This window comes from Macrobrachium nipponense, chromosome 46, assembly GCF_015104395.2.
Source record: "Macrobrachium nipponense isolate FS-2020 chromosome 46, ASM1510439v2, whole genome shotgun sequence".
NCBI lineage: Eukaryota > Metazoa > Arthropoda > Malacostraca > Decapoda > Palaemonidae > Macrobrachium > Macrobrachium nipponense.
The window spans coordinates 4779205-4804577 of NC_061106.1; the positions used below are offsets into that span (position 1 = coordinate 4779205).

Below are 25373 nucleotides of genomic sequence, written 5' to 3' on the forward strand. Positions count from 1 at the left end.
AAAACTACTGTGCTTGAAAGAACACATTTTACTGTTGGTTTCATGCCGATATAAGATAAATAACGTAAAGTTCGTATTACGATGTTATAAAGGATTATTGCGAACGGAATCACGTAATTTTTTACGCAATAAACATGCCGCCAACGTAATATGTTAACGAAAAAAAAGCAGTTCACATTCACACGAGACATATTCAATAAATTTGTTTCCACCTAAAAACACGCTGTATAAGGAAAAATAACTTTGTCTCATATAAGTCAAGTATCTATATATTCGTTTATGCTAACTAGAAGCAAGAGCATTCGCTCAGAATTGCGTTATGGTGAAACAAACTCTTATTCATCAGCTGATTTCAAACCACAACATTGGCCGCTCCGCGGAATATGGGCTTAAATTTGCCGTAGTATTTTAAAATACAATAATATGAGAATACATACAATATTCTTGGATACAGTGAAATAATGTATAACTTTTTAAAGGATTTATGGAAGAGATGCATAATTAATAAAATAACACAATGCATTTTTCGGAACTGGCGGACATGAACGAACATGAAAAAACATACCCCTCATTCCCCTGACAAGCGTGGAGCGTAGTTACAAAGGCTGCCTTAATTTGTATCTTATTTCTGTACAAAAATGAAAATAACCTTTACGTCCGTAATATTTTCATACACATTTTAAACATAAAAGCATAAACTTTAAAAAATTGACACATCGACCGCTAAATTTGCACTCTTTTATTTTAACTCGTATTTTCGGAAGAAAGCGGCTAGACGGCGGCATACAAGAACGAACTTGAAAAAACATTGTAGTCGATAACTTGAAGGGCAGTTTCAAAAGCTGCCTTTTTATCATATTTCTGCACAGAAATAAAATACTCTATTCGTAATACATTTTCATACACATTTTAAACATAAAAGCACAAACATTTATAAAATCGACACATCGATCGCTAATTTGCACTTTTTAAATCGATATTTTCAGAAGAGCGGCAGGCGGCGGCTCACAAGAAAGAACATGAAAAATCATCGTATTTGATAACGTGAAGGACAGTTTCAAAAGCTGCCTTTGTATCATATTTCTGTACAGAAATAAAAATGCCTTTCAGTATACATTTTATACACATTTAAACAAAAGCATGAACATTTATAAATCGACACATCCATAGCTAAATTTGCACTAACGTAACTCGATATTTTCGGCATAGAACAGCGTCAGAGGCATATTTTATTTTACCCTAATACCTACGTAATAACTCTCCTTTATAAATAATTAATTTGCATAACCTTTATGGTCTGAACGGCATTTCTACAAATGTATGAACTCGTTAGACAATGGCGCTAGTGGCGCTGTTAACTGAAAATTGTGCCGTAAAGATACCTTTAAAATGCCTTATTTTTTAATGAATAATTTATTTTTGACGACCGCCGTAAAACCGATTCGCCGTTGAGTGATTGCGCTGTTAACCGCGGGCCGCCTGTATGTATGTATGTATGTATGTGTATGTATGTATGTATGTATGTATGTGTATATATATATATATATATATATATATATATATATATATATCTATATATATATATATATATATATATATTATATATATATATAATATATATATATATATATATATATATATATATATATATATATATATATATATTATATATATATATATATATATATTATATATATATATATATATATATATATATAATATATTTTAACTTTCCCTGAGCAAATTATAACAGTACTGCAATCTTGTAAGATCACCAAGTCATCCTTGGATAAAGCATATATTTATATAATTCACCTTATGAGGTCATCAGCATATATGATACTTTACGACAGTCTTTCAAAAACCATATTAGTACTCTTCTAATTCCTTGTCTGTTAGTTATTGGACCTATTCAGTCTCTACAGTCTAAAATTAATTCACTTCTGACACAATGAAGCCAGACACCACATCAAAGTGATAGTAATCCCTCCCACCACAACAGAGCTCCAATGAGAGGGAGTTAGTATTATTAGTATTAGTAAGTGTGAAAAAGGACTGCTACATAAAAAAAATTAATATTCAGAGAAAAAATTTACAGTAATTTACATTAAAAATTTCCTACTTCATATAGACAATCCAGAACAGCTAAGATATAGCCACCACACACGATCATCCCAGTACCCACAAATGCTGCCCTGCCCCCGTCCTCTAAAGTCACACAAGGGACAGGGTGCAACCATCAGAGTCTGGACGAATATCTTCTTCTTCTTTGTTAATTAATTATTAATACATCATATCATCACAGAATGGTTTAACCTAACCAATAGTTAAACATCAAACCAAATAGTATATGGCTGGTCAAGAAAGAATGAATAAATTCTGCTAAAAGTATGACTTACCTAACTTTGCTCCTTTGCCTTTAGAGCCAGGTTTATGGTGACAAAAAACAATGCACTGTGTCTCTCTTACTCCCTGTTGCTCGGCAAAATGAGAGTGTAAGGACTCAAGTGCCTGAGCCTGATCATCACGGCCTGGGTTGTACACAAAAATCACTCCATTCATTCCCTTCTGAATAGCAGGCCAGCAATTCTCATAGCTGTCAAATAGAACCATTTTTTGTAGTATTAGAATTTCCGTTTATCTGTAATATATCAATTTTATACTGTATACTATTGTAAAAAAAAATATCTTATTTTAAAGTATTTAGTCAAGTCATAATCCAGACCAATTGGATTATGCTGCTGAAATATAGCAAATTTAAAGAGTAATTTGTATTTTTCCTACCATACAAACCTGAAGTTCTTTACATTAGGGGACTACAAAACTCTCTGTAGTTTGGACAGGGATCTGGAAGAAAGCTCCCTGCATATCCAAGCTCTTATCCAATTATCCTGGAGAATGGGTGAAAGAACTGTCTGGATCATCTCCCTCTGACCTTCATCTACAGTCTAAGATACACACTAGGGTTTCTAAAAATCTTGACAAGAAGGCCTACAACTGTCTACGCACTAGAGGGAGGAAAGACAAAAGACACTTCTCTTGCTCCTTTAAACAAAAACCCAGTTCCTGTCTTGAAAAACACTTCTTTGGTGAATAGAAAAGAAACAAGAGGTAACTTCCTTCAAAAGCTCAAAAACTTGGACACAGATGTCTTTGTTTGGGAGGTTGACTTGGTCCTTGTTCAATTGGAACTGGCCCACAATAAAGAACAACGCTGCGTTTTTAAAAAACAAGGCGCCAACCCAATGAGGAACTGGTACCAGAGAACTGACTGCTGGCACCAAACAGACAGGTGGATTCACATACACGTGGACACTCAGCTCGGACACTGGGCACTAGGACACCTGGGTACCCAGACACCTTGGCACTCAGATAACCTGGGCACTCTAGACACTGGGTGCTCAGACTCTGGGCACTCGGATAACTGGGCACTTTCAGACACTGGGCGCTCAGACTCTGGGCGCTCAGACTGTCTGATTGGACTTCGTCCACTCGGAGTCTTCTGACACTGCTGAAAGCTAAGATAAGGAGAACACTTTGGCGCCAAATACTGGTGCTCAAAAGCTGGAAGATCAGCCTCTTCAACAGCTGCAATACAGTCGACCTCCGCTATTCACTGACTCACGATTCGCAGACTCGCCTATTCACAGAGTTTTCTATTGACTGTCTATATCCATTATTTGCTGAAAATTTGCCTATTTGCGATACTTTTCACTGATAAATATTCATAAAATACTGTACGTATTTTCCTTATCATTTTCATGACTAAATGCACTTTTTGCAATAAAACTATAAAAATAAGCAGTTCTAAGTGTGTTTAGAGAGGTTTTAAGTACTCGTGAATTTTAGCTATTTGTGGGGGTCTGGTACCCCTCCCCTGGGAATACGGGGATCTACTGTACACCCGAAAAGTGCCATCAACGCTACTTGTCTACACTGGGATCCGTATCTGTCCATTCTGGGATTTGTATCGCTAGAGGGCAAAGAATACACATCCTTAAGGATGGCTTTTCAATGGCTGTCCATCAAGAAATGCAGACAGCAGGCTCAACTAAGAGGTTCAAAACCCCTACAGACTCCCATGGACCAACAGTTTGCCTCCTCCCAGGTTTAGGGGAGTCTGACACGGACTGGATTTAGATTAAATAGGGCCAGATAGTCCCTTACTTCACTGGACATCATCCAGTAAGACACCTTTCCAATGGCCGTCTGTCGATACCTGAGACTGGCAACAGGCTCAATTGAGGGGGCGACTACCCATATGTAACCCCCTAACCTATCATGGACTTCCAGCATGCCTCCTCCCATGTGCAAGGAAGTTTGACAGGGACCTTTGTCAAAGAGCATCAGGGGACAAGTAGCCACTCCTCCAATGCACTACACTTCACTATTACAAAGATAACATCTGTTAACCAAGACACACAACTAGGAAAGGTATGGAAAGGAAGCAAGGGAGCCAGGTGCAGGAGAAAGTGTAAAGAGGCCAGCAGAAGGAGAACAACCCTGGAGCCAAGCGCATGAGAGAGGATGCAGGAGATGCTGTTGCCTGAGATCGGAGCCAGCAAGCTAGTAGCTTTGTAGCGTGAGCCGATTCTCGACTAACGAGAACGCCTACTTGTAGCAGTAAACAAAACGCCCAATTCCCTCCTTACTACTTTCTGCCTTAACACTTTTCAGTTCTTGGTAGGTGTGAAGGTTATGTCAAAAATTTATCTACCATAGGGTCACAGGAAGCATATGTACAGTAAACAAATCATAACTGCAAAAGTTACAGGCCTAATGAAACAACAAAATACCCAAGAAGTATTTCCAATGCAATTATCAGTGGCTTGCACCAAGCCTAATGCCTATGAGTAAATCATAAATTGTCAAGTTATGGCCTAAAAAAGAAGAAAATAATAGAATGTCGTAACATCTGAAAAATAACTTTCAAGCAAAATTATTATCAACAACTCACTAGTAATAAAGTCCATAAAACAATTCATATATTACAAAGGTTATGGCCTAATGAAAAAGGCCTAATATAAACCAATTACTTTTACAATGGAGTGTCGTAACACTTGAGAATACTTTTAAAATAAAACTTCTATCAACAGCTTGCAAGTAGTTTATAACCTGGAAACAATTCATAAATTGCCAAAGTTATGGCCTAAAAAAAGGCGTAACATATAACAATCTACTTTTATAATGTAATGTCGTTCCGAGAATTACTTTTACGGCAAAATGTTATTGTTAGTATACAATAAGGTTTTGTACATACTTACCTGGCAGATATATACTTAGCTTTACGTCTCTGACATCACGACAGAATTCAAAACTCGCGGCACACGCGACAGGTAGGTCAGGTGATCTACCTTACCCGCCACTGGGTGGCGGCTGTAAGAACCAATCTCCCTTTCCAGCCAGAATTTTTCCTTCCACCTGTCTCCTGAGGGGAGGCTGGGCGGGCCATCAATCGTATATATCTGCCAGGTAAGTATGTACAAAACCTTATTGTATACTAACAATAACATTTTTGTACATGAACTTTCCTGTCAGATATATACTTAGCTGATTGACACCCTTGGTGGAGGGAAAGAGACAGCAATATAAATATGGAAAAAAGGGGAAAACAACACTAGTTGTAGGATGTAAATACAACCTTGGTTCTTACCTGTTTAGGCAGAAGACTTCGTAGTTACTGTCTATGAGTCTGCGTTGCCTTAAGAGCTTCAGCGAGGGCGTGACCTACAGCTGACAGACTCTTTGGGTCTATCAAAGGGATTTGGTTATCCGCTTACTTGATAGAATCCGAGCAGGATCTGTCAACGGGGATTCGCCCACTTATATGACAGAACCTAACCACACTATCATTGCAAGGAGCTCAAACATAAACCGATCACCTAACCATCTAATCATTGTTAGAACTACGAAATGAAAAACATGCCTAACCCGCATGTTCTTTCAAACAACCAAAAACTTACAACCTAACAAGGGGGAAAATATATACTACAAAGGATATGTCTCAGCTCCCTGCCCCAGCACCGAATCCGCCGATACGTACGGGCCTAACCCGAAGCACTTTTCAATACGTAATTTTGACGTCTCTCAGATAGTGGTTTGCAAAGACTGAGTTGCAACGCCAGAATGTTGCCTTCATAATATTACTCAGGGATATGTTTTTTGTTGAAAGTCAATGACGTGGCAATAGCTCTTACCTCATGAGCTTTGACCTTAAGAACTTTGAATTGACTTTCATCACATATCGCATGCGCTTCTTTCACCAGGCTTCTGATAAAGAAAGAAAGAAAGCGTATTCTTCGAAAGAGTCCTCCTTGGATCTCTTACAGAGCACCAAAGGTTGACATCATTGCCCTTAAGTTTTTTCTTTCTCTGTAGATAAAACTTTAAAACTTCGTACTGGGCCAAAGCGACCTCTCTGCTTCCTCGCCTACTAATGCAGACAAGCCTTGGACTGCAAAGCTCCTAGGCCAAGGATTTGAGGGGTTCTCGTTCTTAGCCAAGAACGAAGGTAGGAATGAACAGATAGCTGCATCTCCTCTGAATCCCACATTTCCTTCTAGTGCATGGAGTTCACTAACCCTCTTTGCGGAAGCCAATGCCATGAGAAAAATTGTCTTCCTCGTGAGGTCTCTAAACGAGGCAGACTGAGGCGGTTCGAACTTAGTGGACCTCAGGTAACGTAGCACTAACTACATCCAGATTCCAACTCGGAATCCCTGGCGAAACCTTCTTGGATGTTTCAAACGATCTTATTATTAGAATCATGAAGGTCCTTATCTTCTGAATGTTTAAGTTTCTGTGCCTAAACACTGCAGACAGCATGCTACGATAGCCTTTAATGGTTGATACCGCCAATCCACTTTCTTCCCTAAGGAAAAGTAAGAAGTCTGCTATTTGGGTCACAGAGGTACTGGAAGAGGAAAAGTGATGGTTCCTACACCATCGCCGAAAGACGTCCCACTTCGATTGGGTAGACTCTAAGGGTAGAAGGCCTTCTTGCTGCTGCGATAGCCGTTGCAACTCTTGCAGAAAAGCCTCTCGTTCTGACCAAACTTTTGACAGTCTGAAGCCAGTCAGATCTGAGCGGGGAGGGTTTTTGTGATACCTCTCGAAGTGGGGTTGTCTGAGCAGATCGATCTTCTGTGGTAATGTTCTCGGAAGATCTACTAACCATTCCAGTACCTCTGTGAACCATACTTGTGCAGGCCAGAACGGGGCTACCAGCGTCATCCTTGCTGCCTCCGATTCTGCAAATTTCTTTAGAGTCTCTCCCAGTATCTTGAATGGAGGAAAAGCATACATGTCTAGACCCTTCCAATCTAGTAGAAAAGCGTCTATCGACACTGCCCTCGGGTCCGATATTGGAGAGCAGTAGTTGGCTATCCTCGCATTCTTGGCTGTGGCGAAGAGGTCTATATGAGGCTTGCCCCAAAGCTTCCACAGGTCCTGGCAAACATCCTCGTGAAGAGTCCACTCTGCAGGCAGGACTTGATCTTTCCTGCTTTAGGAGGTCTGCTCTGACGTTCTTTTTCTCCCTGTACGAACCTGGTAAGGAGATAAATCTTCCTTTCCTCTGCCCCACAGCAGAAGTTCTTTTGCTGTCTCGTACAGGGAGAAAGAGTGAGTCCCCCCCTGCTTCCTGATGTAAGCCAGGGCCGTGGTGTTGTCCGAGTTGATCTGTACTGCTGAAGCTAGGACGTGGGGCTCGAAAGCTTTCAAAGCTAGCCAAACAGCCATCAGCTCCTTCTTGTTGATGTGCCAGGTCACCTGTTCCTTCTTCCAGGTGCCTGACACTTCTCTTGAGCCGAGCGTTGCTCCCCAACCTGTTTCCGAGGCGTCGGAATACAACACTTGGTTGGGGTTCGGAAATGTGAAGGGACATCCCTTCTGCAAACCTGAGAGGGTTGGCCCACCAAGAGAGGTCCTTCTTGATTTCCCTTGAGATCTCGAAGGAGAACTCTAGGTTTTGCGAACGACACCTCCAGTTTCGATGTAGAAAGAACTGGAGAGGTCTGAGGTGCAACCTTCCTAGAGAAAGGAATTGCTCCAACGAGGAGTGTGTCCCCAACAAACTCATCCACTCCCTCGCTGTGCATACGTCTTTCTCTAGGAAGGCTTTGACTTTCTCTGACCCTCGGGCTATCCTTCTGGAGACAGAAAAGCCCGAAAATCCAGAGAAGCCATCCGAATCCGAATCCCCAGATAGATACGATCTTGACTGGGGATCAACTGAGACTTTTGAAAGTTCACCAAAAGTCCCAGAGAACTTGGCATGAAAAGGGTCTTTTGTAGGTCCTCCAAACATCTTTTCTGCGACTTGGCTCTGATTAGCCAGTCGTCCAAGTAAAGGGACACTCTGACTCCCTCCAAGTGTAGCCATCTTGCTACATTTTTCATTAAGCCTGTGAAGACCTGAGGGGCTGTTGAAAGGCCGAAACACAAGGCCCTGAACTGGAATATCCTTCCTCCCATCATGAACCTGAGGTATTTCCTTGAAGAAGGGAGGATGGATAGGCACCTGGAAGTAAGCGTCCTGAAGATCTAGGGACACCATCCAATCCCCTGGACGAAGGGCCGCCAACACTGAGGATGTCGTCTCCATGGCGAACTTCCTCTTTTCTACAAGAAATTCAGGGCGCTTACATCCAGAACCGGTCTCCATCCTCCTGAGGCTTTTGGAACTAGAAAAAGGCGGTTGTAAAAGCCCGCTGAGCAAGGGTCACTCACTAGCTCTATAGCCTCTTTCTCGAACATTTGTTCCACTGCTTGTGTTAAAGCAAGGCTCATGATGGGATCCCTGTACCTGGCCACCAACTCCCTCGGAGTCGTCGTCAACGGTGGTCTTTCCGTAAAGGGAATCAGGTATCCTTTTCCGGATAATCGAGAGGGACCAGTTGTCCGCTCCTCTCTTTGCCCAGGCTTCCGAGAATCTTAGAAGCCTGGCACCTACTGATGTTTGGAGGACTACTTCCCTACTTCTTAGCTCTGGAAGAGTGTGAGAAGGATCTACCTCTCTTGAAAGGTCTATTACCTCTCGAGGTAGAGGCTCTAGAAGGAGGGCCCCCTCGAAAGGGCTCCTGTCTAGCTGGAGTCTCCTTCTTCGTCTTCGTCTGGAAGGAGGTCCTAGGCTTCCGTGCCGACTGCGCGAGCATGTCCTGAGTCGCCTTCGCAGAGATAGATCCTGAGATGTCCTGGATTATCTTCTTCGGAAATAGCAGAGGCGAGAGCTGCGATACAGAAGCGAGGCTCTTTGGGCATGCGATACAGACTTTGTCAGAAAGAGCAGAAGACTGATCTCTTCTTAAGGATCCCTGCTCCAAACAGGGAGGCTATTTCGCTCGATCCATCTCTAACTGCTTTTATCAATGCACGTTAGAACACTGTTGAGATCTTCTGGCGAAATAGCATCCGGGTTCTGAGTCTTCTTAGCCAAGACCCCCAAAGACCAGTCAAGGAAGTTGAAGACTTCCAAGACTCTGAACATTCCCTTCAACAGGTGGTCAAGCTCGTTCATAGCCCAGGTAGTCTTAGCAGACAAAAAGAGCCGAGCGTCGTGCTGCATCCACCAGTGAAGAGAAGTCCGCATCCGCCGATGAAGGAAGACCCAGGCCTAGGGGTTCTCCAGACTCGTACCAAAACCCTAGTCTGCCCGTAAGCTTGGAAGGAGGGAAAGAAAACACAGTCTTCCCTTTCTCCTCCTTAGAAAGCAGCCAATCACCAAAAACCTCTCAAAGCCTTCTTCATTGAGATGGTTGGCTTCATCCTCACACAAGAGGAAACTTTCGTCTTCTTCGAAGTCGAGAATAAAGAGAGAGGAGACGGAGGAGCAACGGGAGTAAGGGAGTCTCCAAACTCTTGAAGAAGGGAGATCTGTAAGGATCTTATAGGACGAAACTGAAGAGTCCTTCACCAAATCCTCTTCTGAAGGTTCAACTTCATCCACTGAAGAACCCTCCGCTTCTTTACGAGGGCAGTTAGACTTCTCTAAAGAAGTGCGTCTGTCTAGTGAGTGTCTAGTAGCAGTCTGGCGCCTATCAGGGGAAGCCAAAGCTTCTGGAGAGCTCCTCTCGAATGAGTCCTTTCCTACTCTGATGAGTGCGTACTCTATGATCCTTAAGACTACTCCTAGAATCACGGGCTTCCAAAGGGGAGCGCCTGCTAGGAGAGGAGAGCCTACTATGCTCAAGGCGCTTAACAGGATCCATGCGCCTGTCCAAAGGAGAGCGGCTGCCAGGCGAGCTGCGCCTACCATGAGGCGAACGCCTACTAGGCTCTTGGCGCCTACTTACAGGAGAGCGAAGCCCTGGAGAAGGTCGCCTACTAGGTGACCGGCGTCTACCATGCTCCACAAACAATTCGATCTAGACTTGTGTTCTCTTCAAACAAAGGTAGTCTCCCAGAAGAGACATATCTTTCAGGCTCTACATGGCCTGTCCCCGAAACAGAGCGGCTAATAGGAGAGCCGTGCCTATCAGGAGAAAAGCGCCTATCTTCCGCACCGCGCTTGGGAGCGGGAGAGCATCTACTTGGGGAGTAGCGCCTACTAGGCTCAAGGCGCCTAACAAAAGGCGAGATCCTGTCTCTTGACGAATCCATTAAAGAGGAGGCTCTCTTATCCGGAGATTGAAGGATCTTCGGAAAGGAGCGAGAAGACGAGGCTGTACGCCTGTCTTTAGACGAGCGCCTACTAGGCGCTAGATCCCTTTCTACTGGAGAAATGTAGTTCACCAGGAGAAAGCTTCTTGGGCGATTGACGCCTGGAAGACGACAAGCGTCCTGCCGAGGGAAAGAGCGCCTCCTTCCATCCGCTGATACAGGAGAGAGAGCCGACTCTGACTGAGAAGGTAACACAGGCGAAGGAATCCTAGACTTCTTGACAGGGAGAGAGACGTCTTTCCGACGCGTTCCTCCTGCCAAGGAGCCCGCCAGCGCCGAAATCTGCGCTTGCAGCCCCGCAAGAATTCGAGCTGGAGATCTTGCAAAATCCTCCACCGGAGAAGAGGCTCGAAGCCTACTATGAGGCGAGAACTCCTGCTCCCTCCTGGGTTTCTTGATCTCTACTTCCGGCTCTTCTGGAAAAACTTCCGGGCTGGAAGGAAAGGCGCCAGGAGCCTTCCAGGCTCTCTTCAGCAGGTCGCGAAGAATCCGAGGCACTCCATCCTCTTCTAGGCGAAGGTGAGGAAGAAGAAGAGAAGCATTGGCGCAATACCTCCTTCTTCGCGCGAACAAGGGCAGCCTGGGTACGAACATCAGGATCTACCGAGGGGACGCCTGATCGGTGGGAGCTTCTCCCCTAACCTTCCTGCGGCTGTTGACTTTCCTCCTCCACTGGGACTGGGAGTCTGGAAAGAGGTCTAGGCCTGGAAGCATTAAGGAGCCGATCAGACGCACCCTCCACTGCACTGGGGTCACTGCATAATTCACCTTCACTACTCTTACCTTGCAACGAACGAATCTTCTTTTCCATGCTAAGGATCGTGCTCTCATGGTTGCCACTTCCGTAGTCGTATCCTTAGGTTCGATGCAGGGCGCAGGAGCTGAAACTGGAGAAGGTTCTAATGCTACAACAGGATTTTCTTCTACCTCGCTAATACGAGACTTACTAGAACTTCTAGACGAAGCCTTTCTCACCCTGTCTTTCTCTAACTTCCTCAAGTAGGAAGAAAGAGCCTTCCATTCACCCTCATCCAACTTCTCACACTCATTACACGGGTTAACAAAAGAACATTCTTTCCCTCTACATTTAAAGCAAACTGTGTGAGGATCTACCGTAGCTTTCGGTAGTCTCACCTTGCATTCATCCATAGAGCACACCCTAAACATAGAAGATTTCTTAACCTCTAAATCAGACATCTTGAAATCAAAGAAAAATCCAAATCAATATCCAAAAACAATCCACAAATGCGTATGCCAAGCCAACAAGATCAGGTACTTCACCGAAAGTCAGTCCAAATAAATCCACAGCAACGAGAATCGAATAAAGCTGTCAGGAGGTAACAACCACAGGTGTAGTCGTCACCGGCGACAGAAAAATTCTAGCTGGAAAGGGAGATTGGTTCTTACAGCCGCCACCCAGCGGCGGGTAAGGTAGATCACCTGACCTACCTGTCGCGTGTGCCGCGAGTTTTGAATTCTGTCGTGACGTCAGAGACGTAAAGCTAAGTATATATCTGACAGGAAAGTTCATGTACAAAAACTATTATCAGGGGCACCAGTACCATAACTGGTAAACAAACCATAAAAGCAAATGACATCATTTACCAGCGGCTCATTGATGATTGAATCAAAGTAAGAATCAAATAAAGAAAAAACTCATCCTCAAAGATTTCAGCTTGAAGGCTACAATATATGCATTCCAATGGCTGACTTAAAGAAGCTACCACAGACGGCAGGTAATGAATGAAGACTGTCTGCGAAGTCATTCCAATATTCTGTTAGTGGGAAGGGCTGTCACCTACACAAACTATGTTGAAGCACAACCCACCAAATTTTGAATCTAAGCTGCCATTCGAGTGGAAACTATAGCTATGTAGCTACTGAGTAAGTTACTTTTTCCTAACTATACAAACCTGAGGTCCTTTACAATAGGGAACTATACAAACCTGAGGTCTTTTACAATAGGGAAATAACCAGCTCGAGAGAAGAGTCTACTTGAGACTCAGAGGTCTGGAAAAACTAACCCCTATTAATAATAATAATAATACAATAGGGAATTACTTAAGGTGAAGCCTGGACACAGCCACTAAAATCTTAAAACAAGGCTGTTCAGTAGTTAACTACCAGTCCGGTCATTGGGAGTCTCTCCCAACCGAACACAAACATTCCAATTTGCTTTAGGCCCAGGTAGCAGATTGAGGGGTGGCATGAGGTGGGCAGTCAGTGTATGTTCCTACACAATATACAAACCCTCGGTCCTTTACAATAGGAAGACTCACTGACTGGCGGGAGATATCTGGATGAGCATCCATGAACCGACTGGTGTTCAGCTAACCTTCGATTTTCTTCATGGTCTTATAAGCAAGGAAGGAAATCCAGCCACTGACATTTTGATTGAAGTTAGGAACTGCAAGATCAATGTCAGTCATCCGGGGTTACTCATAAGGGAGAGTTCCTCATTGGATGAGTGGTTTTCATGCTTGGCTATGAATCCGGTGGTCTAAAGTATGATTCCTGGCTCGGCCAACACGGAATCAGAGGAATTTATTTCTGGTGACAGAAATTCATTTCTTGATATACTGTGGTTTGGATCTCACAATAAGCTGTAGGTCCCATTGCTAGGTGACCAATTGGTTCCTAGCCGTGTAAAAATATCTAATCCTTTGGGCCAACCCTAGGAGAGCTGTTAATCAGCTCACTGGTTTGGTTAAACTAAGATATACTTAACTCATAAGGGAGAAGAATGCATCCCCCTTATAAGAAAACAAAGCACCATAACGTCAAAGACTATATGGCAAATACAAGTTATGTATGGGTTTTTTCTTATGCCAGAGCCCCCTTCCCTGCCTTGTAAGGGAAGGGGAGGATATTTGCTTCTTGTAATGATAGCTAGGAGAATATTAGTAAGGAATAGCGTAAAATTAAAAGAGAGAAAAAGATATGAGAGAGAACCATTAACCCCTTCTTTACCGGGTGGGTGAGCAGAATGTAAACATTGGGTTCGCTGCCGAACTGAATCTCTCGGTAGTGACTCCAGTTTGGAGGGGTGCCGATCGTAAAAATATTTGCCAAAAATACACTAATCAAGACAGGCTAATGAAATTATCAGGTATTATTAACACTATAATAATGCATATTCTCTGTTAGTTTTATAATCCTACAGGGAAAATAAATGATTTTATGAAAAAAATGCGAAACTCAGTGTCCCTTGTACAAGGGACACTGGTGGTCGGTGAGAAAACTACAGTCTTGAATAGAAATTCGGTCTTACAGAATGTTGGTATATCGCACCTGGAACATGCACATAAAGTATTATCAAAATAGAACAGTAAATAAGCACGTAATAACAAAAAAAAGAGCAAAAACTAAAGCGAAAGCCCCGCCAATAAATATGGAAATCGCAAATTTTATAGTATATCTTTCAAAAATGGGTCGATGTCATTTTCTACGTTTTCTAAGATTAGTTTCATCACAGAAAACAACTTTAGGGGCATCAGGGGTATCTAAACTAATTTTTCAAGTTTCTTGTCCTCAGAAAAAAATAGCTTTTTCGCTTTTTCTCTGGTTTGGTTTTTTTATATAAATAAATTACTATAAGGCTTTATTTTTTACCTTCATTTATCTGGTCATTTATCTGGTGTTCATATCTTTTATTTGTAAATGTATAAGTGAATAAATAAATAAATACAGTAAATGATGATACAACTGTTTTATACTTGGGTATGAAGTTATTACATGTTTACGCTTGTCTGGTTTTGTGTTTTTTGATCGAGACGCAGTTCATCTGTCACCTACACACATAGCCAGTAATAATATTTTTTTTGGGTTCATCATACGTCTGGCATCGTGTCATACTGTTTATTTTGCTCCAAACTCTTCAAACCGAAATTACAGAATGATTGGAAGTCCCTATCTGAAAAGAGGTGTTTTGGTGGTACTATGCGTACCACCTTTATGCACCCGGTGCGGTGTAGTAGACTTGAATGGTGGTACCCACCTACCTCCAAACAAACTTTCGGTAATGAAGAGGTTAATAGACAAATGATAGACAGAAAGAGACTGAATAATAGAGAAACATAACAGAGAGAGAGAGAGAATCAGGAAGTGTCGTATTAGTCAAAACACGGGTGCTGGAATAATCTAAAGGCAACCATTAAAAACTGTCAAGCCGCTCACCTGTGACCTAACCTTTCAACTTTCACCAGGAACCTGAAGACTTCTGGTGACATCACTAGTCCCACCCACAAAGGAGGGATTAAGTCAATCAATTACACCCAAGGGATGTCGTTAGATAATCTTCAACCAATAAGTCCAACTACAAGGCAGAACAGAAGCAAATTATCTGCCTACTGTGGGTTGGACTTTTCCTTTGAAGAAGGCAAGCAGAGAGAAGCAGAAGGAGAGAGGCAGAGAAGCAAAGAGAACAGTGAGGTTGAGTGCCTACACAGTTGTGGGTAAGAAGAATTAAGAAAGGCTCACACTTTGATTCATAGGCATATACTTAATTTGTATTTTTCATGTATTTCTTTACTAATGTATTAATGAAGTAAGAAAACTGCACTGTCTTCCTTAGCCTCCTAAGACTCTAACAACTAACAATATACAAGGCAAGAAATGACAACATAAATTTAAGCTAATTCATATAAGAAGAAGCAACAAAACATTACTATAACACAATAAAATAAATACTAATTCCCTACTGTAAGACCAATGGTTTGTTTAAATGTGTAGGAAACAGTATCACTTTACAGACATTAACTCCCTCCTAACCCTGCAATTCCTTTGACTGGACCAGACAGCAGCAACACAATAACGATTGATAATGAAACCATTCACCTATGCTTGGAAGACTGGATATCTTAACTTACTGGCAGTAAAATTCCATCTACAGTACATAACCTTCGGTCACCGCTTACATCCATATTCTACTTCAGCCTTTGTTGTCATTCCTTTAACAGATACATTAGGAACTTCAAATTCTATTTCGGTTTTCGGCACCTTTGGTAGGCTGTATTCTCCACTGTCCTTTTCTGCAGCCTCGCTCAAAAGATTTGCTAACATAGTTTTACAGTCTGAAAAAAACAAGTAAAGAAGTAACCTCAACATTTATGTTAATATAGAGGATTCTCCATACTAAATCCCTTTCAAGGCAGGTAATTCAGAATGGCTTGAGTCTATCTTAAGTGCTTGTTCATTTTTTACCTATAAGTTATGTATAACAAGTTGGTAAGGCTTTTACTTTTTATATCAAGACTCTAGATATCAGAAAGGGAGACAAATGATTATGTCAAAAATGATATTTAATGATACATTAATTTTGTTCATACTTACCTGGACAGATATATATATAGCTGATCATTTCCGACACCGACAGATTTAAAATTACGACACAACGTAGTGGGAGTCAGGTGGTTATGCCCATTCCCGCGCTGGGAGGCGGGTAATCAGGAATCTTCCCCATTTTCTATTCTAATTTTTATTTCCCTGTCTCCTGAGGGGAGGTGGGCCGGTAATTATTATATAATATCTGCCAGGTAAGTAGAACAAACTTAATTGTATCATTACATATCATTTTTGTTCATGCAACTTACCTGTCAGATATATATATAGCTGAATCCCACCTTTGGTGATTGGGAGAGACAGAATTAGAGGATTTAGGAAACACATATTTGGGCAGATAATTGATATTTGATTCCTTACCTGTTAGCATAGCTTGGCTTCGTGATTACTGCCACGTAGTCTGCTTGTGCTAACTAGAGTTGCCAGCAAGGTAAGACCTATGAAGCTGTTGCCACTCCAGATGATCTTTCAACAGGGGCGAGACCACGCCGTGACTAACCATGGACCATACTGTGAGGGCAACGAGACAAAAGAAAACCACCCACCTGGCTTAAGTTTACCAAGGTATCCCACTTACTAAGCTAAGGGAATGGGAGACCGCCCCAGGCGGTCACCCAACACAACCATAAAACAAATTAAAAAAACCCCCCTAATCCTAAAGGAATAGGATGACGTGTACCTCCTGCCCCCAAAACAGTGTCTGCAGCATGTAATTGTCCGAGGGAGAAGCACTTCGTATGTCACCACTTTCACCTCCCCCGCAGGTAGTGTGAAGCGAACACCGAATTGCTTCTCCAAAATGTGGCATCAAAATATCTTGAGTGCACATATTTTGTGAAAGGCTGACCGAAGTAGCAATAGCTCTCACCCTCGTGACTTTTACTTTCAGAAGGCTTAAATCACTTATCACTAAACTTATTAGCGCTTCTTGAATCGGATTCCTGATGAAGAACGCCAGTGCGTTTTTCGACATAGGAAGATCCGGTTTCCTCACTGAACCTCAACAATTGTCCGATGAACCTCTGCAAGCTTTGTTCTCTGCAATAGAACTTTAGAGCCCTGACAGGACACAGGAATCTCTCACGTTCGTTCCAACTATATCCTGCAACCCTTTGATTTCCAAAGGTTCCTCGGCCACGGGTTGGAAAGGATTCTCGTTCTTTGCGAAGAAACATGGACTTAAAGAACACACCGCCCTACTTTCTGAAAAGCCAATCTGCTTGCTAATGTGCCTGATTTTCGCGAACCCTCTTTCGCCGTCGCCAGAGCGGTAGGAGATCGTTGTCTTACGTCATATTCCTGATAGAAACTGAATGAAGTTCGTTTCGAAGTGACTTCGCATCAAATTTTGAAGCACCACATCAGTTTTCCACGATGTACTTTATGCTGACTACCTTCCTAGTCTCAGAACGATCTAATAAGATCATGAATGTCTTTATTATTTGACAAATCGTTCCTCTGTGCCTAAAGACTACAGAAAGCAACGCTCCTGTAGCCTTGATAGTTTGGAACAGCCAACTTTACTTCCTCTCTCCGATAGATAAGGAAGTCACTATCTGCTCACGAGGTTGTTGGTGGAGGAAATGCCTTCTCCTTCCTGCACCCAGGATCTGAAGACAGCCCACTTCGATTGGTACATAGCGATTGAGGAGGGCTCCTTGCGGTGCAATCGCCTTCGCCACAGGTCTGTAAAAACCCTCGCTCTGGCCAACTTCTTGAATAGTTCCTGAACGCAGTCAGACTCAGAGCGGGGAGGTTTTTTGTGTACCCTCGCGAAGTGGGGCTGTCTTAGTAGATCTTTCCTTAAGGGTTCGAGTCCCTCGGAAAGTTCTACCAAGGAAGGACACTCACCTCTGTAAACCAAGTCGGCTGCCGGCCCAGAAGGTGGCGATGAGTGTCATCCTCGCTCCCTCTCCGATGCCGCAAACTTCCTCATCACTTCCCCGAGGATCTTGGGCGGGGGAAAAGGCGTATATGTCCTAGGCCCGACCAACTCCCAAAGTAGGGCGTCCTACTGCGACTGCTCCCGGGTCCCAGAACTGGGAGCAATAGAGTTGAAGTCTTCTCGTCCTGGACTTGCGAAGACATCCAACCTTGTGGACAGCCCCAGCAGGTTTCCACAGCGACTGGCAAACCTCTTGGTGAAGGTTCCACTCTGTCCGGCATCAGCTGTCTCGCCGACTGCGAAGGCCGCCCGAACATTCTGTACTCCTGACCGAAACCTTGTCAGGATCGTGACTTCTTGCGCTTTGCCCACAAAGGAGTTCCTTTGGCGATGGCAACAGAGAAGGCGAGTTGATTCCCCTTGATTTCTTAGGTATGGCCAGCGCTGTGGTGTTGTCCGAAGTGATCTGAACGACTTTGCCGGATACTTCGTCCTGGAAAACCTGAGACCAGATACTGGCTGAACAGCTCTTTCAATTGATGTTCCAGGACACCTGTTCCCTCTCCAGGTTGCCCGACACTTCGTTCCCCCTCCTAGTGTTGGGCTTCCCAACCCGTGGACGACGCGTCGAAAAAACAACACTAGTCCGGGGTCCGAATTTTGAGGGAGAGCCCTTCTGCGAGCTTCCGAGATCTGACCACCAACTTAGTGATCCTTCATCTCTCTTGTTAAACACAAGATCGCCTCCAGATCTTGCTTGTTCTTCCACCTGTTTGGCTAGGAAAGAATTAGAAGAGGTCTGAGGCTGACCTTCCCAGAGAAACAACTTCTCCAGTGAGGAGATGGTCCCCAGCAAAACTCCATCCATTCCCTCACCCGAGCATGTTTCCTTCCCAGAAAGGTCACCACTTTCTCTCAAGCATGAAGGTTCGCCCCTGGTACGGAAAGCCGAAAAGCCACTGAGGATCCTCTGAATTTCATCATTCTTCCCCCAGATAGACTAAAGATTGAGACGGAGTCAAATGCTACTTTTCGAGGTTTACCAGAAGCCCGGACTTTGCTAACGGCATGGTCTTGGGTCGGGTCCTCCAGACACGTTCCCCTCCCGTCCCGCGATAATCCGCTCCGTGATAAGCCAGTCGTCTAGGTAAGAGAGAATCGATATTCTCCAAAATGAAGGCAGCCTTGCCACTTTGCTTCATTCTAATGGTGACAACCATCGGCGCTGTGGTCCATGACCGAAGGCAAAGTGCCGGAATTGGAATACCTTCCCTTCAGGACAAATCGCAGGTATTTCCTTGATTGGGATGGCTGGGGACGTGAAAATACGCGGTCTTGGAGGTCCTAGTGAGACCATCCAATCCCCCGGTCTCAAAGCTGACAGCACCGATTGAGTCGTCTCCATCTTGAATTTCTTCTTATCACGGAGAGTTTTTAGGCTGCTACTCGAGGACGGGTCGCCACCCCCCCCGAATGTTCGGCAGCCATGAACAGCGGTTGTAAAAACCCTGGCGATTCCAGGTCAGAAGACCTGTTTCCACCGGCTTGCTTCTCGATCATTTGTTCTCAAGCGATCGAAAAGCCTTTCTGCTTCTCTCCTCCTCGATAAGAGGGGACAAATCCTTTGGTGTGAGATATCGGGGGCGACTTCAAGAAACGGATCTTGTACCCTTTCCTCACGACATCCATCGCCCAAGGGCGGCATCTCTCTCTTCCCCAGGCTTTCGCGAATCGAGAAGCCTGGGCTCCTATTGGCGTCTGAAGGACTTTTCCCAGAATCCTTCCTACTCTTTGACCGGAGCAGGGTTTTTCCTCTGGAGGAGCCTCTTCCTCTGATGGCTGCTTTCGAGGAGGTTCCAGCCGAAAGGGCTTCGATTTTCTTGGCAAACGAAGCTCCAGGAAGATGAAGCAGCTGCTGGCCTTCTAGAAGACTGAGCCAGAAGATCTTGCGTTGCCTTTTTCCTGACGGCTTTGAAGGCTAATGTCCTTAATAACCTTAGCCTGGGGGACCGAGTATGGTCTGAGAAAGGAGCGAAAAGCAAGTCGCCTTTTGGCGTTGGAGAGAAACGATTTGGCTGTGAAGTTACAAAAGCGCGCTCTCTTCTTGAGACTCCCCGAGCTAAAGTGCGTAGCCAACTCCTCAGAACCTCCCTGACGGCCTTGTCCTACAAAAGTACGCCTGGAACCATCTCCCCCAGACTAATAGTATCGAACTCCTTGACCTTGCATCTAAAACTCCAAGGACACCAGTCTAGAAAGTTGAAGACCCTCTAGAGTCCTGAAGAGGCTTTTTAGGTAAATCGAATTGTTATAGGGTCCAAGTGACTTTTGATGAAGACAGGAAGGGCTCTTCTTCTGGAGGCGTCTACGATGCTCCCAAAGTCACCTTAGGCAGGAGGTGGTAGTTTCTTAACGCCTATGTCCTCTCCTGTCTCATACCGACATGCCTCCGTTACCCAGGAGTCCTGAAGGCGGTAAAGCTAAGAGGCCTTTTCTGACGCTTTCCCTCTTCTCCATCCACTCATGGACTTTCCGGAAACGCTTGCTTCGTGGAAAGCGACTTCTTCATTTTAATGAACCCCGATGCCTTCGTTGCCTTAAAAGAAGAAAATTGAAGAAGGCGGAGTACGAGGGGGCCTTCCGTTGAAAAGTTCTCCGAACTCCGATTGCTAGAAGACGCATCAAACTTTATATTCCCGATGAGAGACAGTAGCGGGTTGCCTGTTCTCTTCCTCTGCTTCTACTAATCATCGCTAACTCATATCCTCAGAAAATACTGGAAGAAGTAGGAGGAAACTCTAAGAAAAACTGACGAACAGTAAGAGTTCCTTCATCACCTGAACTTCATTGTGTGAGTATCTGTTGTCTACCAGGGCGCGCTTGGCGTCCGAATCCTCACGTTTGGCGGCCGACAGTGCGCGCTCGACCATCTACTAACACACGCTTGGCTCCACTGGCGCGCCCGAGCGTCCACTACGTGCAACACGCTTGGCTTTCAACTGGCTGGTGTCGCGCCGAAGCGTCAGTCAGCGAGTAGCGCCGCTCCCTGGTGCAGGGGCGTTTAAATCACACAGGTTCGCGTTTGCCGCACTGAAGCGCGCTCCACTTGCACAGAAGCGCGCTCAGCGTCCATCACTTCGCTTGCGAACGTACTAAGACTTGCGAGCGGGAGATATTTCTTCCTGAGAGGGCGAAAGCGAACTTCTCACCTCCTCTAGAGAGCTGCTGGGGAGGCAGAACGAACTTTAGAGGGAGACTCCGGCACGAAGAGAGAGGCGGCAAGGAGAAAATCGGGTCTTGACTTTCTTCACAGGAAGCTTCTCCATCCCTTTCCTAACACGCGGAAAGAGCTCTCTAGCAGCAAGAGCGTCCTGAAGTTCTGCTTGCGGTGACTGAATCATCCTCTTGTTTTGCGAATCTTCCTGCTCCCGGGAGGGACTATCCTGTGAGCAGGAGAGCGGCAGGGGACGCCTTCCCTCCTCCTCCCCCGGTACGGCCTCTTCGCCGAGCTCATGGAGCGACTGTATCGCTCGCACGAGCTACCTGATTCCAGTCCCGAAGACTCTCTAAAAACGCCTTTTTCTGCGGCGGAAAAGCAGCGAACGCACTGTCAAGGGCGAAGAATCGCAAGAAGCGGAGAAATTGACGTGAAGCGTCCCCTTACGCGCCTTCCTTTTTCAGTCGGACGTGAAGCACCTTGAGAACTCCACCCTTACGTGGGTATGAAGCCTCCGATGACGAAAAACACTCTTGAGGAAACGTGCACTGCGCACGGCTCCCTGGCAGTCTGGGGATTTTTTTTTCCCAAAAATTTCCGTTAAAAAAACCCTTTTTGCCGAAGGTACGCCAGATCGGGGGGGGTTCCTTGTTAACCCTCCTTCGGCTTTTCGACATGCTCCCTCCCCAGGTCCTTGGGAGTCACACAGAGGTCCAGGCCTAGAGGCTAAACGAGGCCGATCTGACGCATGAGCCCGTCCACTACACAATGGGGTTCACTGGCACTTTTGCAACGTCACTTTTGCTCTCATAGCCAACACTTTCAGATTCTAGATTACGAATCGAATCCAATATTAAGATAAAGTATTACTCTCTACAGACACCTGCTTCAGGCCCCTGAGCAAAACTACAGGGTTTAGGAGCATTAACAGAAGGAGGGTTAACAGAGAGAAACATTAATTCTTGCACGCCTGAAAACACTCCTGGAGGAAGACGTCCTAATCCTATCTTTTCACGTTTCCTAAGAAGGTCCTCATACGCCTTCCACTCAGAATCTGTTAGTCTTTCGCACTCCTTGCGACGGCTTTCATACACACATTCATGCTCCCTGCAACTCTTACATACCGTATGTGGGTCTACTGAAGCTTTCCGTAGCCTACCTTCTACAATCAGTTCTAGAGCAGAACCTAGCGCTAGCAGTAACTAAACCTGACAGATTATTCGCGCGCAAGAAAAGTCCAAACCAACATCAAATCAATCCCTAATAACGTTTTCCCATAGCCACCGATCCAATCAATTAATCCAAAAAATGAACCCAAAGGGATACCAAGTGAGCAAAAAGTTTCCAAATCCAGACGGAGGTGTCTGTAAACGATGTTTCACAACACCCGGCGGCAGAAAAATTATGAATAGAAAATGGGAATGATTCCTGATACCCCCACACCCACTCCTCCCAGCGGCGGAATGGGTACTTAACCACCTGACTCCCCACTACGTTGTGGTCGTAGTTTAAATTCTGTCGTGTCGGAAATTATCAGCTATATATATATCTGACAGGTACAGTTGCATGAAAAATTTCATATTTTCAGGTAATTTGAATTTTTCTAACATACAAACTCCAAAGTTTCTTTACATAGGGATTGAGCTTTGAGCAAACAGTTTGAAACAGCTATGAAAACATTATTGATTAAGCTTTGAGCACAAGTTTGAAACAGCTATCAAAATTACTACAACTAATGACAGGTAGGAAACCCCATGTCCACACTATCAGGTTTGCAACTCCACTTTGTCCTTCAGCGTTGCCCAGATAAGAAGGGTGGCTGAGGTGCTTCATGATTTTATAAAACTTTAGGCTTCCTATGTTACTAAAAAAACTAAAAAGTATAAATCTAAAATATTTTTAACAATTTAAATGCTTTTGTTAAATATACTAAAAAAGATACGAATAAATTTTTGAGACCCCGGGATTTTCTGACAATTAATATGTCTTCAAAAATAAAAGCATGGGGCTGAACATGGAGGAAGTGTCTAAACAAGAAAAAAAAAAATATTTTTTAGTTCTTGTAACATTTCCTTCAAGTCTGGTGACCACAAGCTTTTATCTTTTGTAGACTGATTTGTAATAGTAGAACATCCTGGTGTCAAAACATTTATTTTTCCCTCTTGTGTTTTAACATTTTTTTTACCTTGTTTACCCTATAATATGTTATTTGTTTATATCAATTAAGTTTTGTTTCATACTTACCTGGCAGATATATATATAGCTGTATTTTCTTACGTCCGACAGAATTTCAAAACTCTCTTGGCACCGTGTGGGGGCGGCCATTTGGTAATGTACCCATTCCCGCCGCTGTTAGGCGGATATCAGGAACCATGCGCCATTTTCTATTCATCTTTATTCATGACCCTTGTCGCCCTGAGGTGAGGAGGGTGGGCACTCTAATTATATATATCTGTCAGGTAAGTAATGAACAAAACTTATTGTATTATAACAATAAACATTTTGTTCATGAAACTTACCTGTCAGATATATATATAGCTGAATCACAAACCCTTCGGATGGTGGGTAGAGACAGACTGGATTTTTTAGGAAATTTAAATTAAATAAAATGATTAACTATTGTTTCCTTACTGATAGCAAAGTAGATATGTGATTACACTGTCACCTAAAGCCTGCTTATGCTTTATCAGAGTTGCCAGCCAGGTTTGGAACCTGTATTGCTGGTGCTCTCATGGATGCTCTGTCAACAGGGGACGTGACCACATATGTGACAAGAACCATCCTATGCCAACCTATGGCAGTAACACAGCAGCCGACCACCACCTGACCAACTAACCAAAAAACCCCTGACATACCACTAGGAATGGGAGATTTTCACAGAAGATCTCACCATCCAACCAACGCAATAAACTAACCTAACTAAAGCTAAGGATAGGAGAGAGCCACCTTCAGCCCCCAGAATGTGTCTTCCGAATGTAAGGTCCCAAAGAACTACAGTTCTCTTAAATCGTTCTCACATCCCGGAGGTAATGTGAGGCGTACATACGGAAATTTGCTCCTCCAGAGGTGCTATCAAGAATATCTCTGATAGACATTTCCTTTGGAAGCAGAGAAGTAGCTACGGCTCTGACCTCGTGAAGCTTTCAACTTTAACGAGGCTCATATCATCGTCTGGTAAGAATGATGAGCCTCTTTAATGACTCCCTCAAGAAGAAGCAACAGCATTCTTCGACAAACGGCAAAAAATCTATCTGGTCTCTTCACCGAGCACCAGAGATTTACCTGAGGGACCTCTTATCTCTTTAGTCCATTCACATAGAACTTGAGAGCCCTGACAGGGCACAGGCTCTCTCTGTTCTTGACCACGAGACTCGATATTCCTTTGATTTCAAAAGCTCTTTGGCCAAGGATTAGACGGGTTCTCGTTCCTTAGCCAAGAAAAGAAGGATTCACGAACAGGACAGCGCTGTCTCCTTGAAACCCACTAGGCTACTGTGAACGATTGGATTTCACTAACTCTCTTCGCCGTCGCCAGAGAAGCTAGGAAAAGCGTTTTTCTCATTAAGTCCCCTTAGAGAAGCTTCATGGAGAGGCTCAAAGGGACTTAGCATCAGAGTTTTCAAGCCCCACATCTAATTCCTGAGGGCGGTCTTGCTTGTGGAATTTTGGTGTTTCGAACGCCTTAAGAGATCGTGCAGATCCTTATTGTCGGAGAGGTCCATTTCCTCTGTGGCGAAACACGGCAGACAACATACGTCCTATAACCCTTGATGTAGGAACTGCCAAATTTCTGCACATTTTCTTAGATAGAGTAGAAATCTGCTATGCGTGATTCAGCAGAGTCGTGGAAGAGGGAAATTCCTTCCTTCTTGCACCATGCCCTGAAGGAGACCACGTTAGGACTGGTAGACAGCTCTTGACGAGGGCTCTTCGAGCATTAGCGTTGCCCTCGCAGCTGCCTTTGAAAAGCCTCTCGCTCTGGCCAACTTTTCCGATAGTCTGAACGCATCAGAGCCAGAGCGAGAGGTTTTGGGGAAACCTTTTGAAGTGAGGCTGCTTTAGTAGATCTCTCCTCCAGGGCAAACGTTCTTGGGAAGTCCCACGAAAAAAGGAACGTCATGACCTCTGTGAGGGTGGGGGAAAAACCCACCCTTCCCCCCCCTTTTTCCTTTGCGGCCACATTGGGGCAATCAGAGTCAACCTTGTCCCTTCTGAAGCTGCGAACATTCCTCATATTAACGTCCCCCATGATCTTGAATGGGGAAAGGCGTA

At 44.1% G+C, this 25373-nt stretch overlaps 1 protein-coding gene and 1 pseudogene across 1 annotated transcript in view; one reads left to right on the forward strand and one right to left on the reverse strand.

Annotated features, from left to right (window-relative positions):
- Nucleotides 1–25373, forward strand: part of LOC135214742 (intraflagellar transport protein 22 homolog) — a 475747-nt gene that overhangs the window by 90566 nt on the left and 359808 nt on the right. The window lies entirely within an intron of this gene.
- The window catches only part of LOC135214517 (intraflagellar transport protein 22 homolog), a 66709-nt pseudogene that overhangs the window by 12755 nt on the left and 28581 nt on the right, over nt 1–25373 (reverse strand).